General features: G+C 36.4%; 1 protein-coding gene across 13 annotated transcripts in view; it reads right to left on the reverse strand.

The window, feature by feature from the left end:
* HECW1 (HECT, C2 and WW domain containing E3 ubiquitin protein ligase 1) overlaps positions 1-15,931 on the reverse strand; it is a 544,009-nt gene that overhangs the window by 200,566 nt on the left and 327,512 nt on the right. The window lies entirely within an intron of this gene.

A 15,931-nucleotide genomic window follows, 5' to 3' on the forward strand; every position in this document is an offset into this window, starting at 1 on the left:
GGTCAATAGATACTTACTGTTGTAATTATGTGTTTCCATTCGGCAAAATACAGTGTTAAATGGCTGTTTCCATTTCTTCTAATCTGTATTATTATCTAATTTCTTAGGTTTCTAAGAAATTCTATCCATTAGAGAGGAGCATGAGCATGGCATTAAGAAGCTACTCTGATATCTCTCTTATTTAAATGCCTTCTTGGGAAATTTCAGAACACTATTATTTACATGAGTTATCTGCAGTCTAGTAGGTATTTGCAAACCAGGTTGCTAAAATGTTTTATTTTCTATATAAATCTGTTAATATATTACTCAAAACAGCTAGAATCCTTGCTTCCATTCTCTTATAGGAAAGTTCTACTGAGAAATGATTTTGAGTATATGTTCAAAGACAGATTTACCTTTTTTTAAAGATTTATTTATTTAGGCACACAAGAACTAGGGTACAGGCCAGAAGTGTGTGTGTGGGGGGGGGGGGGTGTGAGAGGAGTCACCAGAGACAGAGTGGGGAGCAGAACAGGCAAACTGAGTGAAATACACTGCTGAGGGGAGCAGCGGGTGAGTCAGGAGAGGTCTGCTGCGCCATTTGGGTAGCTCCCTGGGCGGGATAGCTTCATGTGTTGCGTCTTAACCCCTTGCGCCACCAAGGAGGCCCCAGATTTACCTTCGTATACATAATATATTTGAAGAAAACATTTAACCTGAGTATTAAGCAAATGCATATAGTTTCTACTTTTTAGAAGATAATATGTTCTGAAGAATGGAAAATATTGAGAACTCAACAACGTCTAGCTCAATGTCTCTGGTTGTTGGTTTGTGGACTTCTAGCTCTTTCTACAACCTCTCAATAGTCTTGATGCTGTAAGAATTGTGATTGTTTGCCACCGTAAACCTGCCTTATATGTGCTGGGAGTAATGGTTGGGCTTCGGTAAGGCTCACAACTTCAGCCTAAAGAGAGTACAAAGGGATTATTAAAATACCTACTGGATGAAGAAGTTGAATTTGGTGGAATAATGTGCTTGGCTTCAGCTTTTGTGCAAATTTCAGTTTATCTGCTTAAACTCAAAATCAAGGTGCATGCCAGGGATGCTGGAGTGCAAAACAGAGAGAACAAATGTGAGTGGCATATGAAATGGGGCTTGCCATGAAGTGAAATAAAAAAATCAAGAAACTCTCTAATAGGGCTGTGTCTCTAAGAGTTTCATTTGATAATAAAAAGGCAAAGGAAGACATGACTGGGATTGGCAGCTTGGGAATTTTGGTTGGTTGTGGGGAACATTAATTCTGTTCACATTGCAGAGCACACTCCTGTCTAGTCTATTTTGTTTTCTTCACATCTCATTGCTTACACAGAGTAATGCAGGTCAACAGCAACCCGGAGACTGTGTCCTCAGGATGGACTATTCTCCTTACCTTCAAAGTGGCTAATATGCAAAATCATAATCAGGGGTCAAAATTCTTTAATATTGTGGACTTTTCTACTTTTGCAAACCAATGCCTGGGTGAAGGTCACAGTAGGAGCCTCTTGCAACTGTCCACAGCCTCTTACATTGTTGAAGCTACTGAAGTGAGAAAATTGTTTAAAAATATCAACATCTTTCCTTAGAATGTAAGTTCCTTGAGTGTACACACAAACCTATCCCTTATTTTGTTATTTCCATTTTCAGTTTTCTTTTAATTTTTATTTTATATATTTTTGCATCATTTTTCATTTTTGTACAATGTATGCATTTTCATCTTGGTTATCATCCCTGTAAAATTCCCTATACTTTTTATAACTTTTTTTTAAAGATTTATTTATTTATTTATTTATTTATACAAGCACTGGGTACAGTCAGAAGTGCAGGAGGGTGAGAGAATTCACCAGAGCCAGAGCGGGGAGCAGAGCAGGCAGAAGGACTGAAGTACACTGCTGAGGGGAGCAGCGGGCAGCAGGAGAGGTTTGTGCACCATGTGGGACCCTCCCCAGCAGCCGGGGATTGAACCGGTGCTGCAGAGGCTGCAGGCAGCTTCGCAACCCATCACTCAACTGCTGTGCCACCGGGGAGGCCCAAATTCCCTATACTTTCAATAAGGCTTTGTAGACTTATAAGTCCAGAGTATATGCATTTTAACATTTTTTCAAAAGGTGTAAGATTAAATTGAACAATTCATGCTAGCCTAAAATTAACTTAAACATGCAACGTTAATAAAAATAATAGTTTCCCCCTTCTATTTAAAGCATACATTAATTCAGATATTTCTCAGCTGGTTATTCAATGTATTTACAAAAAGTTTCATCTTCATTGCATCAAAAAAGTCTACAAATAAAAAGACTATGTATATTTTTCAGATACCTCAAAACTCATAGATTTAAAACTCCATAAAATTTACCCTAGCTCCTGGCCTTTTATGAAAATTATATGCAGAGTCATCTCAGTAGCAAACTGATGACATGAAAGTGAAGGCCACAGTAGCTGTGATAAACATTTTCCAGGAAGAAAAGATGTTTGCCCATCTTGGGAAGTTTTTGCACACTGACTTCTTGTTCAAGATGGGTACCAGAGGCATATCTGAGGTTAAGAAATCTGTCCTATTCAATATACCAGAAAGACAACACTCATCAATATATACTCACAAAATGAGGGAGCACCAAAATACAGTAGACAATTACCATCAATTCTGAAAACAGATATTGGAGAAAATATGTATGTGGTAGGAGACTTCAACAGCTCACTCACCAAGGGACAGATTAACAAGACAGAAATTAAACAAGAATACAATAGCCCTAAATGAAGTCTAGACCACGTGGACCTAATAGACATCTATAGAAACTGCAGCCCCAAAATATTGAATCACATTTTTCTCAAGTGCACATGGATCATTCTAAAGGACTAATAACACTAATATACACTAATAACACAAATATCAACAAAAACAGGAAGACTGAAATCATACCAAGTATCTTCTCTGAACATCAAACTAGAAAGATATCAAACTAGAAATCAACTATGAAAAGAATGAAAGGAGATTGTCCATTACATGGAGACTGAACAACATGCTACTGAGAGATTACTGGGTAAACAAGGAAATCAAAGAAGAAATTAAAAAATACCTGGGACAAGTGACAAATATGATACAACTTTCCAGAACATATGGGCCTAGGCAAAAGTGATATTAAGAGAAAAATATATAGCAATACAGACCCAAATCAAGAAATAAGAAATAACAAAAAAGAAAACAATCTACTCTCCCATCTTGAAGAACTAGAAAAAGAACAACAAAAGTCCAAAAGCCAGAAGAAAGGAAATAATGAAAATTAAAGCAGACATAAATGAAATAGAACTAAAAAAGACAATCTAAAAGAGCGATAAAATCAAAAGCTGGTTCTTTGGAAAAAAATTATTAGACAAACCTTTAGCCAGGCTCACAAAGAAAAAAAGGGGAGAAACCCAAATTAGTAGGATTATAAAAGAAAGAGAAGAAATTCCAACAGATACCAGAGGATAATTGGAGCTTACTATGAAAATTTGTATGCAAATAAGTTCAACAATCTAGATGTGATAGACAAATTCTTAGAACTATACAATCACCCAAAACTGAACAAAGAAGAAATAGAAAATATATTGAAACCAATTACAAGCAATGAAATTGAAACAAATCTAAACCTCCCTGAAAACAAACCAAACATTCAAAGATGTACTAATGTCTATGTTTACAAAAACTCTTTCAAAAAATTGAGAAAGAACAAAAATTACCAAATACATTTTACAAGATCAAGATCACACTACACCAAAACTAAAGGTGTGCATGCACACACACACACACACACACAGAGAAACACACAAAACTACAGACAATTCTCCCTAAAGAACAAAGATGCTAATATCCTCAATAAAATCTTAGCAAACTGAATCCAACAATGCATCAACAGGATTATAGATCACGACTAAGTGGGATTTATTCCAGGGACATAAGGATTGCTTGACATCCAAAAATCAATTAACATAATTAACATCAATAAAAAGAAAAATGAAAACCTTATGATCATATCATGATCATATCATGATCAGATGCTGAGAAAGCATTTGATAAAGTCCAACACTCATTTATGATGAAGGTCTTCAAAAAACTTGGGATAAACAGGACATATCTTAACATAATAAAAGTCATATATGACAAACTCATAGCAAACATCATTTTTTTATTAAACATTCTGTATATTTTATTAGATTTCAGTTGTTAAGAGCATACATTTTTCATGAGTATAATCATAAGTGGGCATACAATCTAACAATCTGCTTTTTCCTTTAATATATTATAAAAAGGTCCCCATATTGTCATAAAATCTTCCCAATGATAATTTTTTTCTTTTTTTTTAAATTTAATTTTATTTTTATATTCCCCATATAATTGCAACCTCTTGATTTTGACCCCAATCCCTCCCTTCCCCACCCCCCAGCCCCCATAGAGTGTCTCTGGTTCATAGTTGTTTGTTGATTTTGATTTTTACTTTCTTATAGTTATTCTTTTTCCTGGTCTCTTATTTAAGTTTTCTAGATTCCTGCTATGAGTAAGACCATGCGGTATTTTTCTTTTTCTTTCTGGGTACAGTCAGAAGTGTGGGAGGGTGAGAGAATTCACCAGAGCCAGAGGGGAGAGCAGAACAGGCAGACTGACGAAGTACACTGCTGAGGGGAGCAGCGGGCATGGTAGGAGAGGTCTGTCTGCCATGTGGGACCCTCGCCAGGTGGCCGGGGATCCAACTGGGCTGCGGGCAGCTTTGCAGCCCAGCGCTCAACCGCTGCTCCACTGGGGAGGCCCGCAAACATCATTCTTAATGGTGAAAAAGTGAAAACCTTCCTGTTAAGATCTGGAACAAGACAAGGGTGTCCACTCTCAGCACTGTTTTTCAATATTGTATTGGAAGTCCTTGATAGGGCAATTAGGCAAAAGAAATACATAAAAGAAATTCAAATAGGGAATGAAATGAAACTATCATTATATGCAGCTGATATGATAATACATAGAATCTTAAAATATCTACAGAAAAACTAATAAAAACAATAAACCTGTTTAGATCAACACACAAAAATCAGTAGCCTTCCTATATGCAAATAATCAATCTGAAGAAAAAGAAATCAAGAAAACCATCCCATTCACAATTGTATCCCCCAAATTAAATACTTGGGAATAAACCTCACAAAGAAGGTGGAAGACCTCTACAAGGAAAACTACAAAAAATTGTTGAAAGAAATAGAAGACACAAAGAAATAGATAGTCCTGCTTGTGAATGGAAGAATTAACATCATCAAAAATGGCCATACTACCAAAAGCAATTTACATATTCAATGCAATTCCAATAAAATCTCAATGGCTTTCAAAGAAATGGGACACATATTGTTGAAATTCATATAGAACCACAAAAAACCCCGAAAAATGAAAATGCTCCTGACTAAAAGGGTTAAAAAGGAGGCATTACACTCCCAGGCCTCAAACAATACTATAATGTCATTATAATAAAAACTGCATGGTGTTGGAACAAAAACAGACACACAGACCAATGGACTGTATTTGAAAGCCCAGAAATAAAACCACACAATGTGGTCAACTAATCTAAGACAAAGGAGAAAAGAATACACACTAGAACAAGGAAAGCCTCCTCAATAACTGGTGCTAGGTAAACAAGACTGCCACATGCAAAATAATGAAACTAGATTACTATGTCACGCCACATACAAAAGTCAGTTCAAAACTGATGAAAGACTTGAATGTAAGACCAGATACTAAAAATGTACCAAAGAAAACAATGTCAAAACACTCCATGACATAAACCTCAGAAGCAAGGAAAACAAAGAAGTAAATAGGTGGGACTACATCAAACTAAAAAGCTTCTGTAACAGCTAAAGAGGCAATAATCAAAATAGAGATATCCTACTTATTCGGAGAATTTATTTGAACACTACAACACAAAAGGGACTGATAATCAGAGATCTACAAAGAACTTACACAATTCAACAAAAACAAAGCAAATAACCCAATCAAAAAATGGTCAGAAAAGCTAAAAAGAGATTTCTCAAAAGAAGAAATGCAAATGGCCAACGGACATATGAAAAAAAGAAAATGTTCAACATCACTAATTATCAGGGAAATGCAAATCAAAACCATAGCGAAATACTATCTCAGTCCAGCAGGAATGGCCCACATTAAAAATTTGGAAACAACAAATGCTGGAAAGGATATGGAGATAAAGGATCCCTCTTACACAGCTGGGGGTATGTAAACTGGTCCAGCCACTGTGGAAAGCTGTGTGGAGGTTCCTCAGAACACAAAAATGGATCTACCATGTAATCCAGCAATTCCAGCCCTAGGAATCTACCCAAAGGACACAAAAAACACTAATTTGTAAGGAAACCTGTGATCCTGTTTATTGCAGTACTATTTACAATAGCCAAGATATGGAAATAACCCAAATGCCCCAAAATAGACAAATGGTTCAAAAAGTTGTGATATATTTATGCAGTAGAATATTACTGAGATATCAAAAAAGAGAAACTCATGCCACTTGCAGCAACAAGGATGGAACAGAAAGGGATTATGCTAGCTGAAATTGGTCAGAAGGAAAAGATAAATATTGCATGAATAAGATGACCATAGCACTAAGACATACAGCAAAGGAGGGTAGGGTAGGAATATGGCGAATATGGTGATAGTTCATGGATAATATGGCAAGAGAACTATGGGGACTACAGTGATGTAATAAGATAAATTTAATTAATTAATCAAAGAAAAATTAAAAAGTGAGTTTGCAAATAAAAAAAAGGATTTAAGAATCTGTCCCATATATAGACACTTACTGTTTTTTTTTTTTTTTAATATTAAATTTTATTTTTATATTCCCCCATACAATTGCAAACGCCCCATTCTGACCCCAATCCTTCCCCTCCCGCCCCCCACCCCCCAACAAGTGTCTCTGGTTCATAGTTTTTTGTTGATTTTGATTTTCACTTTCTTATATTCATTTTCCTGGTCCCTTATTTAAGTTTTCTAGATTCCTGCTATGAGTGAGACCATCCGGTATTTTTCTTTTTCTTTTTGGCTTATTTCGCTGAGCATGATCCCTTCCAGTGCCATCCATGTTGCTGCAAATTGCATGTGTTTATCTTTTTTGAATGCTGAGTAATATTCCATGGTATATATGTACCACATCTTCTTGATCCAATCATCTATTTTTGGGCATTTGGGTTGTTTCCAAAGCTTAGCTATTGTAAACAGTGCTGCTATAAACATAGGAGTGCAGGTGCTCTTTGGAATGGATGTTTCTGTGTCCTTTGGGTAAATACCTAGGAGTGGAATTGCTGGATCATATGGAAGCTCTATGTTTAGTCGGTCCAGAAATCTCCACACAGCTCTCCATAGTGGTTGGACCAGTTTGCACTCCCACCAACAGTGCACAAGAGTTCCTTTTTCTCCACATCCTCGCCAACATTTGTTGTTGCTAGTTTTTTTAATATGTGCCATTCTCACTGGTGTGAGATGGTATCTCATGGTAGTTTTGATTTGCATTTCCCTGATTACAGTGATGTTGAACATTTTTTCATATGTCTGTTGGCCATTTGCATTTCCTCTTCAGAGAAGTTTCTTTTTAGCTCTTCTGCCCATTTTTTGACTGGATTATTTTCTTTGTTGTTGCTGAGTCTCATCAGCTCTTTGCAGATTTTTGTGATCAGTCCTTTATCATTAGTGTTGGGTGCAAAAATGTTCTCCCAGTTGGTGGGGTTTCTCTTTGTTTTTGTTATTGTCTCTTTTGCTGTGCAGAAGCTCTTTAATTTGATGTAGTCCCAGCTGTTTATCTTTCTCTTCACTATCACTGCTTTGGGTGATGTGTCTGTAAAGATGTCTTTGATGTGCAAATCCCGTAGTGTTTCGCCTATATTTCCTTCTATGTATTTTATGGTTTCAGGTCTTATGTCTAGTTCTTTAATCCATTTTGAGTTGATTTTTGTGTATGGTGTGAGGTAGTGGTCAAGCTTCATTCTTTTGCATGTAGCGACCCAGTTTTCCCAGCACCATTTATTGAACAAACTTTCTTTGCTCCAATGCATAGTCTTTGCTCCTTTGTCAAAGATTAGTTGACCATAAATCTGTGGGTTTATTTCTGGATTTTCTATTCGATTCCATTGGTCTGTATGTATAGACACTTACTGTTTACTGACAATGAAAAAGATACAAAGACTCAGCCAAAATAGTTTATTCTGTAACAATCTGACAGTTTGGGGCACATTAGTGAATTTCTCATCTCAGATTTGCAGGACCCCTCTGTTCTCCAGGTTGTCTAATGCCTGATTGTTGTTTTAACTGCTGGTCATAATGCCTCCTCTCAAAAGTAGCCTAGCTAATCCACTGTTTGTTTTGCATGCAGCAAGTCCAGCAGGGACAATGGTTTAATTGATTCAAAACTGGATCCACTGGTGGTAGGTAGAAGAGTCTGTAGAATTAAGGAGGATCTTGGACTTGAATGTGAGGCTAATTCTATGAATTCTCATTTTTTACATCTTGTTATGAACAGTTGTAAGTATGAATTTACACCACTGTTGCATATCTCAAAAATGCAATTCAGCAAAAATCACAGTGATAATTGGATATTTTCATCCTGTAAAACTTGTTCCATCACTATGATGATATATCACTTAGTTATTGGATTTCTACCTTACCTCTCACAGTTCCACTGCACAAAGATGGAGCTATTTGCTAAAAACAAATAAGTATCTTAATCACATCATCATAAATACATGTTCACCTATATTCTTCATCTCCAGTGTCTAAGGATTGTCTAGGTTTTTCAGACAAGCTCAGTCTCATTCCCAGAGAGAAGCAGGTGTTCCCAGAGGGGATACATTTCACTCAAAAATTTTGGTAAAATGATTTTTAAAATAAATATATTTAATGCTAAATTTAAAAAAAAATAGGCATACATTTTCACATAATGCAGGAGTTTTCAAAGTACTCTGAGTTCTCTGAATGGCCCAGAACTAGGTTTACTTTCTTGGCCAAGGGCTAAAGAAGCTCCCTGAAGTATATGTGCCATTTCCAACAAGATATGGCTACATTATGCACATACATGAAACGATAATTCCATTTACATATTCACAATTATTCTCAAATAATTATGAAATGATTTCTTTCCCCTAAAAATTCTGGCAAGGTTTATGTTTATTTACAAAACAATTAAATCAGTAATGATGCTAGAGATTCAAATTCATGATTTCACTTATCTCATATTTATGCACCTGAAAACCCAGATAACTCACTTTCCTATATATGAAAAGTGTAGGGCTCTATGTATGATTTCAATCTAAAAATCAATTTACATTTTAAATAATAAAATAGACATACCATAATGTATGAACAGCAATAAAGCAAAGAAACAAGGAATTATGGATTCCATTTAGATCAGAGATCTGTGGTTCTTTTGTCTCTAAGATGAAATCAATTAAATATTCTGGTATTCCTCTAAGGCACCTTAAGAGACAAGACTCAAGCCAATCCAAGAACAAAGATCCAAATATAAATTTCTCAAACATTTAAAGCAAGTGAATAAACAAAGAAACACACCTTTCAGAGCACTTCTGATTTTATTTACTTTGATTTTGAGACACAGGGTTGTAAATATTAGCACTGGGGAAAAATCTGCTTGGGACATGAGATTGTCATGTGAGAGAGATTTGACTTACTAAAAAGGTGATGAGAGCATGTAAGGAGTACTGCCCATGAGAATATAAATAAATAATCAAATTGTGTTTTTTGTCCCTGATGATTTTGAGCTTTTCTGATTATTCTTTTTTTTTAAGATTTATTTATTTTTACAAGAACTGGGGTACAGGCCAGATGCACGAGAGGGTGAAAGGATTCACCAGAGATAGAGTGGGGAATGGAACAGGTAGACTAACTGAAATACACCGCTGAGGGGAGCAGTGGGCAAGACAGGAGAGGTCTGCCGCGCCATGTGGGTTGCTCCCTGGCTGGCGGGGATCAAATGGGTACTGCAGAGGCTGTGGAAAGCTTCACAGTGCCGTACTCAACTGCCTGCCCCAACAGGGAGGCCCTGATTATTATTTTTAGCATAATTTCTTGTATAGTACAGACTGTTCTGCAAGTGGGATCATTGCCAATTACTCAATCCCAAAAAAATGAGACATTCTGTTTGCTCTAGGGTGGAGATAATGTAACTTTAAATGTGCATCACAATTAGACACAGCATTGTTGATAAAATACAGACTGCTAATCCCTAACTTAAGGTCTAATTTTGAGAACTGAGACTGTATTTTTATCAGGAGGAGGAGATGAATTTCTGTCAGGTTCCAAGTGAAGCTGATGCTGCTGGAGGAAGCAGCAGACTCAAGGAATCTATCTCTCAATTACTAATGGAAAGATGCAGTAGATTTATCTCTGGGTAATTCTCATATCAAAACTCTCTTTTTTTAAAATTTTATTTTTATATTCCCCATACAATTACAACCCCCTTATTTTTACCCCAAACCCTCCTTTCCCTGCCCACCAACCCCCATAGAGTGTCTCTGGTTCATAGTTGTTTGTTGATTTTGATATTTTCTTTCTTATGTTATTCTTTTTCCTGGTCCCTTATTTAAGTTTTCTAGATTCCTGCTATGAGTGAGACTATCTGGTATTTGTCTTTTGCTTTCTGGCTTATTTCACTGAGTATGATCCCTTCCAGCACCATCCATGTTGCTGCAAATTGCATGTGTTTATCTTTTTTGAATGCTGAGTAATATTCCATGGTATATATTTACCACATCTTCTTGATCCAGTCATCTATTTTTGGGCATTTGGGTTGTTTCCAAAGCTTAGCTATTGTAAACAGTGCTGCTATAAACATAGGGGTGCAGGTGCTCTTTGGAATTGATGTTTCCGTGTCCTTTGGGTAAATACCTAGGAGTGGAATTGCTGGATCATATGAAAGCTCTATGTTTAGTAGGTCCAGAAATCTCCACACAGTTCTCCATAGTGGTTGGACCAGTTTGCACTCCCACCAACAGTGCAGGAGAGTTCCCTTTTCTCCAAATCCTTGCCAACATTTGTTGTTACTAGTTTTTTTAATATGTTCCATTCTCAGTGGTGTAAGATGGTATCTCATGGTAGTTTTGATTTGCATTTCCCTGATGACAAGTGATGTTGAACATTTTTTCATATGTCTGTTGGCCATTTGCATTTCCTCTTCAGAGAAGTTTCTTTTTAGCTCTTCTGTCCATTTTTTGACTGGATTATTTTCTTTGTTTTTGTTGAGTCTCATCAGCTCGTTGTAGATTTTTGCGATCAGTCCTTTATCATTAGTGTTGTGTGCAAAAATGTTCTCCCATTTGGTCGGGTTTCTCTTTGTTTTTGTTATTGTCTCTTTTGCTGTGCAGAAGCTCTTTAATTTGATGTAGTCCCAGCTGTTTATCTTTGCCTTCACTATCACTGCTTTGGGTGATCTGTCTGTAAAGATGTCTTTGAGGTGCATATCATGTAGTGTTTCGCCTATATTTCCTTCTATGTATTTTACAGTTACAGGTCTTATGTCTAGTTCTTTTATCCATTTTGAGTTGGTTTTTGTGCATGGTGTGAGGTAGTGGTCAAAATTCATTCTTTTGCATGTAGCGACCCAGTTTTCCCAGCACCATTTATTGAACAAACTTTCTTTGCTCCAATGCATATTCTTTGCTCCTCTGTCAAAGATGAGGTGACCATAAATCTGTGGGTTTATTTCTGGATTTTTCTATTCGATTCCATTGGTCTGTGTCTGTTCTTGCTTGAATACCATGCAGTTTTGATGATTATGTCTTTGTAGTATAGTTTGAAGTCTGGGTGTGTGATGCCTCCATTCCCTTCTTTTTTTTTCAGGAGAGCTTTGGCTATTTGGGGATTTTGGTGATTCCATATGAATTTCATCAACAATTGTTCTATTTCTTTGAAGAATGACATTGCAATTTTTATTGGAATAGCATTGAATCTGTAAATTGCTTTTGATAGGATGTACATTTTAATAATGTTTATTCTTCCAATCCATGAGCAAGGGATGTCTTTTCATTTCTTTGTGTCATCTTCTATTTCTTTTAAAAGTGTTTTATAGTTTTCTTTGTATAGGTCCTTTACCTCTTTTGTTAGATTTATTCCCAAGTATTTGACTTTTTTTGTTTCGATAATAAAGGGGATTTTTTTTTTCATTTCTTCTTCTTCAGATTTTTATTGTTTGTGTATAGGAAGGCTACTGACTTTTGCATGTTGATTTTGTTTCCTGTCACTTTACTGAACTGATTGATAAGTTGAATTAGTTTGTCTGTGGAGGTTTTGGGGTTCTCTATATATATTATCATATCATCTGCAAATAGTGATAGTTTGACTTCTTCTTTTCATATCTGGATTCCTTGTATGTCATTTTCTTGTCTTATTGCTCTGGCTAGGACTTCCAGTATTATATTGAAAAGCAGTGGTGAGAGTGGACATCCTTGTCCTGTTCCAGATCTTAATGGGAATGCCTTCTGCTTTTCACCGTTGAGAATGATACTGGCTGTTGGCTTGTCAAAGATGGCCTTTATGATGTTGAGGTTTGTTCCTTGTATCCCAAGAATTTCAAGGGCTTTTATCATGAATGGGTGTTGCACTTTGTCGAAAGCTTTCTCGGCATCTATTGATATTATCATATGGTTTTTATATTTCTTGTTGTTGATGTGTTGGATAATGTTGATTGATTTTCGGATGTTAAACCATCCTTGTGTCCCTGGAATGAATCCTACTTGGTCGTGGTGAATTATCTTATGGATGCATTGTTGGATTCTGATAGCTAAAATTTTATTGAGGATTTTTGCATCAGTGTTCATTAGGGAAATTGGCCTGTAGTTTTCTTTTTCTGTGTTGTCCTTGGTTTTGGTATTAGTGTAATGTTGGCTTCATAGAATGTGTTCGGTATTATCCCTTCCTTCTCAATTTTTTGGAAGAGTTTGTGAAGGATAGGCACTAATTCATTTCTGAACGTTTGGTAGAATTCAGTTGTAAATCCATCAGGTCCTGGGCTTTTGTTTTTGGGAAGTTTTTGATTACAATTCCAATTTCACTGGTTGTAATTGGTCTGTTTAGGTGTTCTGTTTCTTCTTTATCTTGCTTTGGGTGATTTTAGAGTTGTAGGAATTTGCCCATCTCTTTTATATTGTTGAACTTGTTTCCACATTACTGTTCATAGTAGTTTCTGATTATTCTTCTGATTTCTGCTGTGTCCGTTGTGATTTCTCCTCCTTCATTTGTGATCCTGTTTATTTGTGCTTTCCCCCTTTTTTCCTTTGTGAGCCTGGCTAGGGGTTTGTCTTTTTTATTTATTTTTTCGAAGAACGAGCTCTTGGTTTCATTGATCTTTTGGAATTTTTTTTTTTAGTATCAATTTCATTTATTTCTGCTTTGGTTTTTATTATTTCTTTTCTTCTGCTGATTTTGGGTTTTTTTTTTTGTTGTTGTTGTTTTTCCAGATCTTTGAGCTTCGAGATTTGGTTGTTTCTTTGAGTTCTTTCTTGTTTCTTGATGTGAGTCTCTTTTGCTACATATTTTCCTCTTATTACTGCTTTTGCTGCATTCCATACATTCTGGAAAGTGGTGTCCTCCTTGTCATTAAATTCAAAGAATATTTTAATTTCTTCTTTGATCTCCTCATTAGTCCAGTGGTCTTCCATTAGTGTGGGTTTCAATCTCCATGAGGTAGGAGAGTTCCTTACCTTCTTTTTATGGTTTATTTCTAGTTTGATGCCTTCATGGTCAGAGAAGATGGTTGGTATGATTTCAATCTTGGTGTATCTGTTGATGTTTGTCTTGTGTCCCAGTATGTGATTGATCCTGGAGAATGATCCATGTGTGCTTGAGAAAAATGTGTACTCAGATTTTTTTGGGTTTAGTATTCTATAGATGTCTGTTAAGCCCAAGCACTCTAGATCCTTATTTAGAGCTTTAGTGTCTTTACTTATTTTTTGTCTCATTGATCTTTCCATTGTTAATAGTGGTGTGTTGAAGTCTCCTACTACATATGTGTTTTCTCTGGTCTGTTTTCAAAGATGATAATAGTTATCTGATATATTTTGGTGCTCCTTCACTTGGTGAGTATATGTTAATGAGTGTTATTTCTTCTTAAATTATTGTCCCCTTGACTGTAATGTAGTGACTGTTTGGATCTCTTTTTACCTTTTTACGTTTGAAATCTGTTTTATCTGATATAAGTATAGCTGTTCCTGCTTTCTTTTTTTGGTCCATTTGCTTCTAGGATTGTTTTCCATCCTTTAACTTTGAGTCTAAATTTATCTTTTGTAGTTAAATGTGTTTCCTGGAGACAGCAAAAGGTTGGATTTTGTTTCTTAAACCAGCCTGCAACTCTGTGTCTTTTTATTGAAGCGTTTAGTCCATTTACATTTAGAGTTAATATTAATATGTTAGAATCTCTATTTGCCATCGTGTTTGTCTTTCCTTTGATTTTGTTTATTTATTCTTTTAATAACTTTTTTTTTTGGCCTTTTTTCTTTGTTATTCATCCCTCTGTTGGTCTGGCTTTAGGACTCCTCGTAGTATTTTTTGGAGTGGGGGTTTATTTGTAATGAAATTCCAGAGCTTCTGTTTGTCTGCGAAGTTCCTTTTTCTTTCTTCATAGAAGAAGGAAAGCTATGCAGGATAGAGTATTCTTGGTTGGCATCTGTTTTCTTGGAGTCTGTTGACTATGTCCCTCCACTCTCTCCTTGCCCGTAGTGTTTCTTCAGAGAAGTCTGATGTCAGTCTGATTGGTTTTCCTTTGTATGTTATCTGTTTCTTCCCTCTTGTAAGCTTAATTATTTTTTCCTTGTCTTGGATTCTTGGGAGCTTTACTATTATGTGTCTTGCTGTATTTTTCCTTTTTTCATGGATGTTTGGTGTTCTTCTTGCTTCTTGTATGTCTATTTTCAACTCCTTCTTCACGTTTGGGAAGTTCTCTTCAATTATTTCCTTGAATATTTTCTCTGTTCCTAGGTCTCTCTCCTCTTTTTCTGGGATTCCTATAACTCTTATATTTCCTTTTCTCATGGAGTCAGATAGCTCCCAAAGTCTTTCTTCAGACTTTTTCATTTGTACTTCTCTTTCCTTTTCTGATTTCGTTCCTTTAATTTCTGTGTCTTTGAAAGTGCTTATTCGTTCTTCCATTTCCTCTATTCTGTTATAACTGCTTTTCCCAGCATTCTTTAGCTCTTCTGTTAATCCTTTGATCTCCTGCATTTCCTTCATTTCCCTCTTTAGGGATTCAATTTCATTCTTCTGAGTGTTGTTTTCCTTAATGACTTCCATCAATTTTTTCATTATGGCAATTTTAAATTCTTTTTCTGGAAAGCTCAGAAGTTCTTACAAGTCACCGTAGTTGCAAGCTGGTGGGTGTTTTTTTTTTTTTTTTCTTTGTTTGTTTTTGTGGTGTGTCATTTTTCTGAGGCGTTGCTACTTTGCTTGTAGTTTTTTTTCTCCCTGCTGCCTGTCTTCTAATTTGCCTTATGTGTTGGGACACTGTGCCGCTGGACTGGCTGGCATCTTTTTGGTGTGTTCTTTCAGAAGTTTCAGAAACTGGCAATCCAAATGAGTCAAAAACTGTTATGCCAGAAGTCTAGTGAGGCTGTGGTACTTTAAGTATGTTAATGGTCACTGTCATAGAATCTCTCTTCCTTCTGTGTTAGTTACAAAGGTGCGTCTTGAAGTCCCACAGACCTCCCTGGATGTGGGGCAGCTGGATTGCACTCTGGGTTCCAAATCTCTGGATCCTCCTCTGGGCTCCAACTTCCTGCCAGTGGGACCTGGCTTGTGGGGGCCTTCAGCTCACCTCTGACTGCGCAGGGAACCTTCTCCCTCTGGCTCCACAGGGAGCCTTCTGCCAGATTCAAGCAGTCTTTATTGAAGAAAGGTCCCTGTTCT

The sequence above is a fragment of the Talpa occidentalis genome, unplaced genomic scaffold, assembly GCF_014898055.3.
Source record: "Talpa occidentalis isolate TD23 unplaced genomic scaffold, MPIMG_talOcc4v2.1, whole genome shotgun sequence".
Classification (NCBI taxonomy): domain Eukaryota; kingdom Metazoa; phylum Chordata; class Mammalia; order Eulipotyphla; family Talpidae; genus Talpa; species Talpa occidentalis.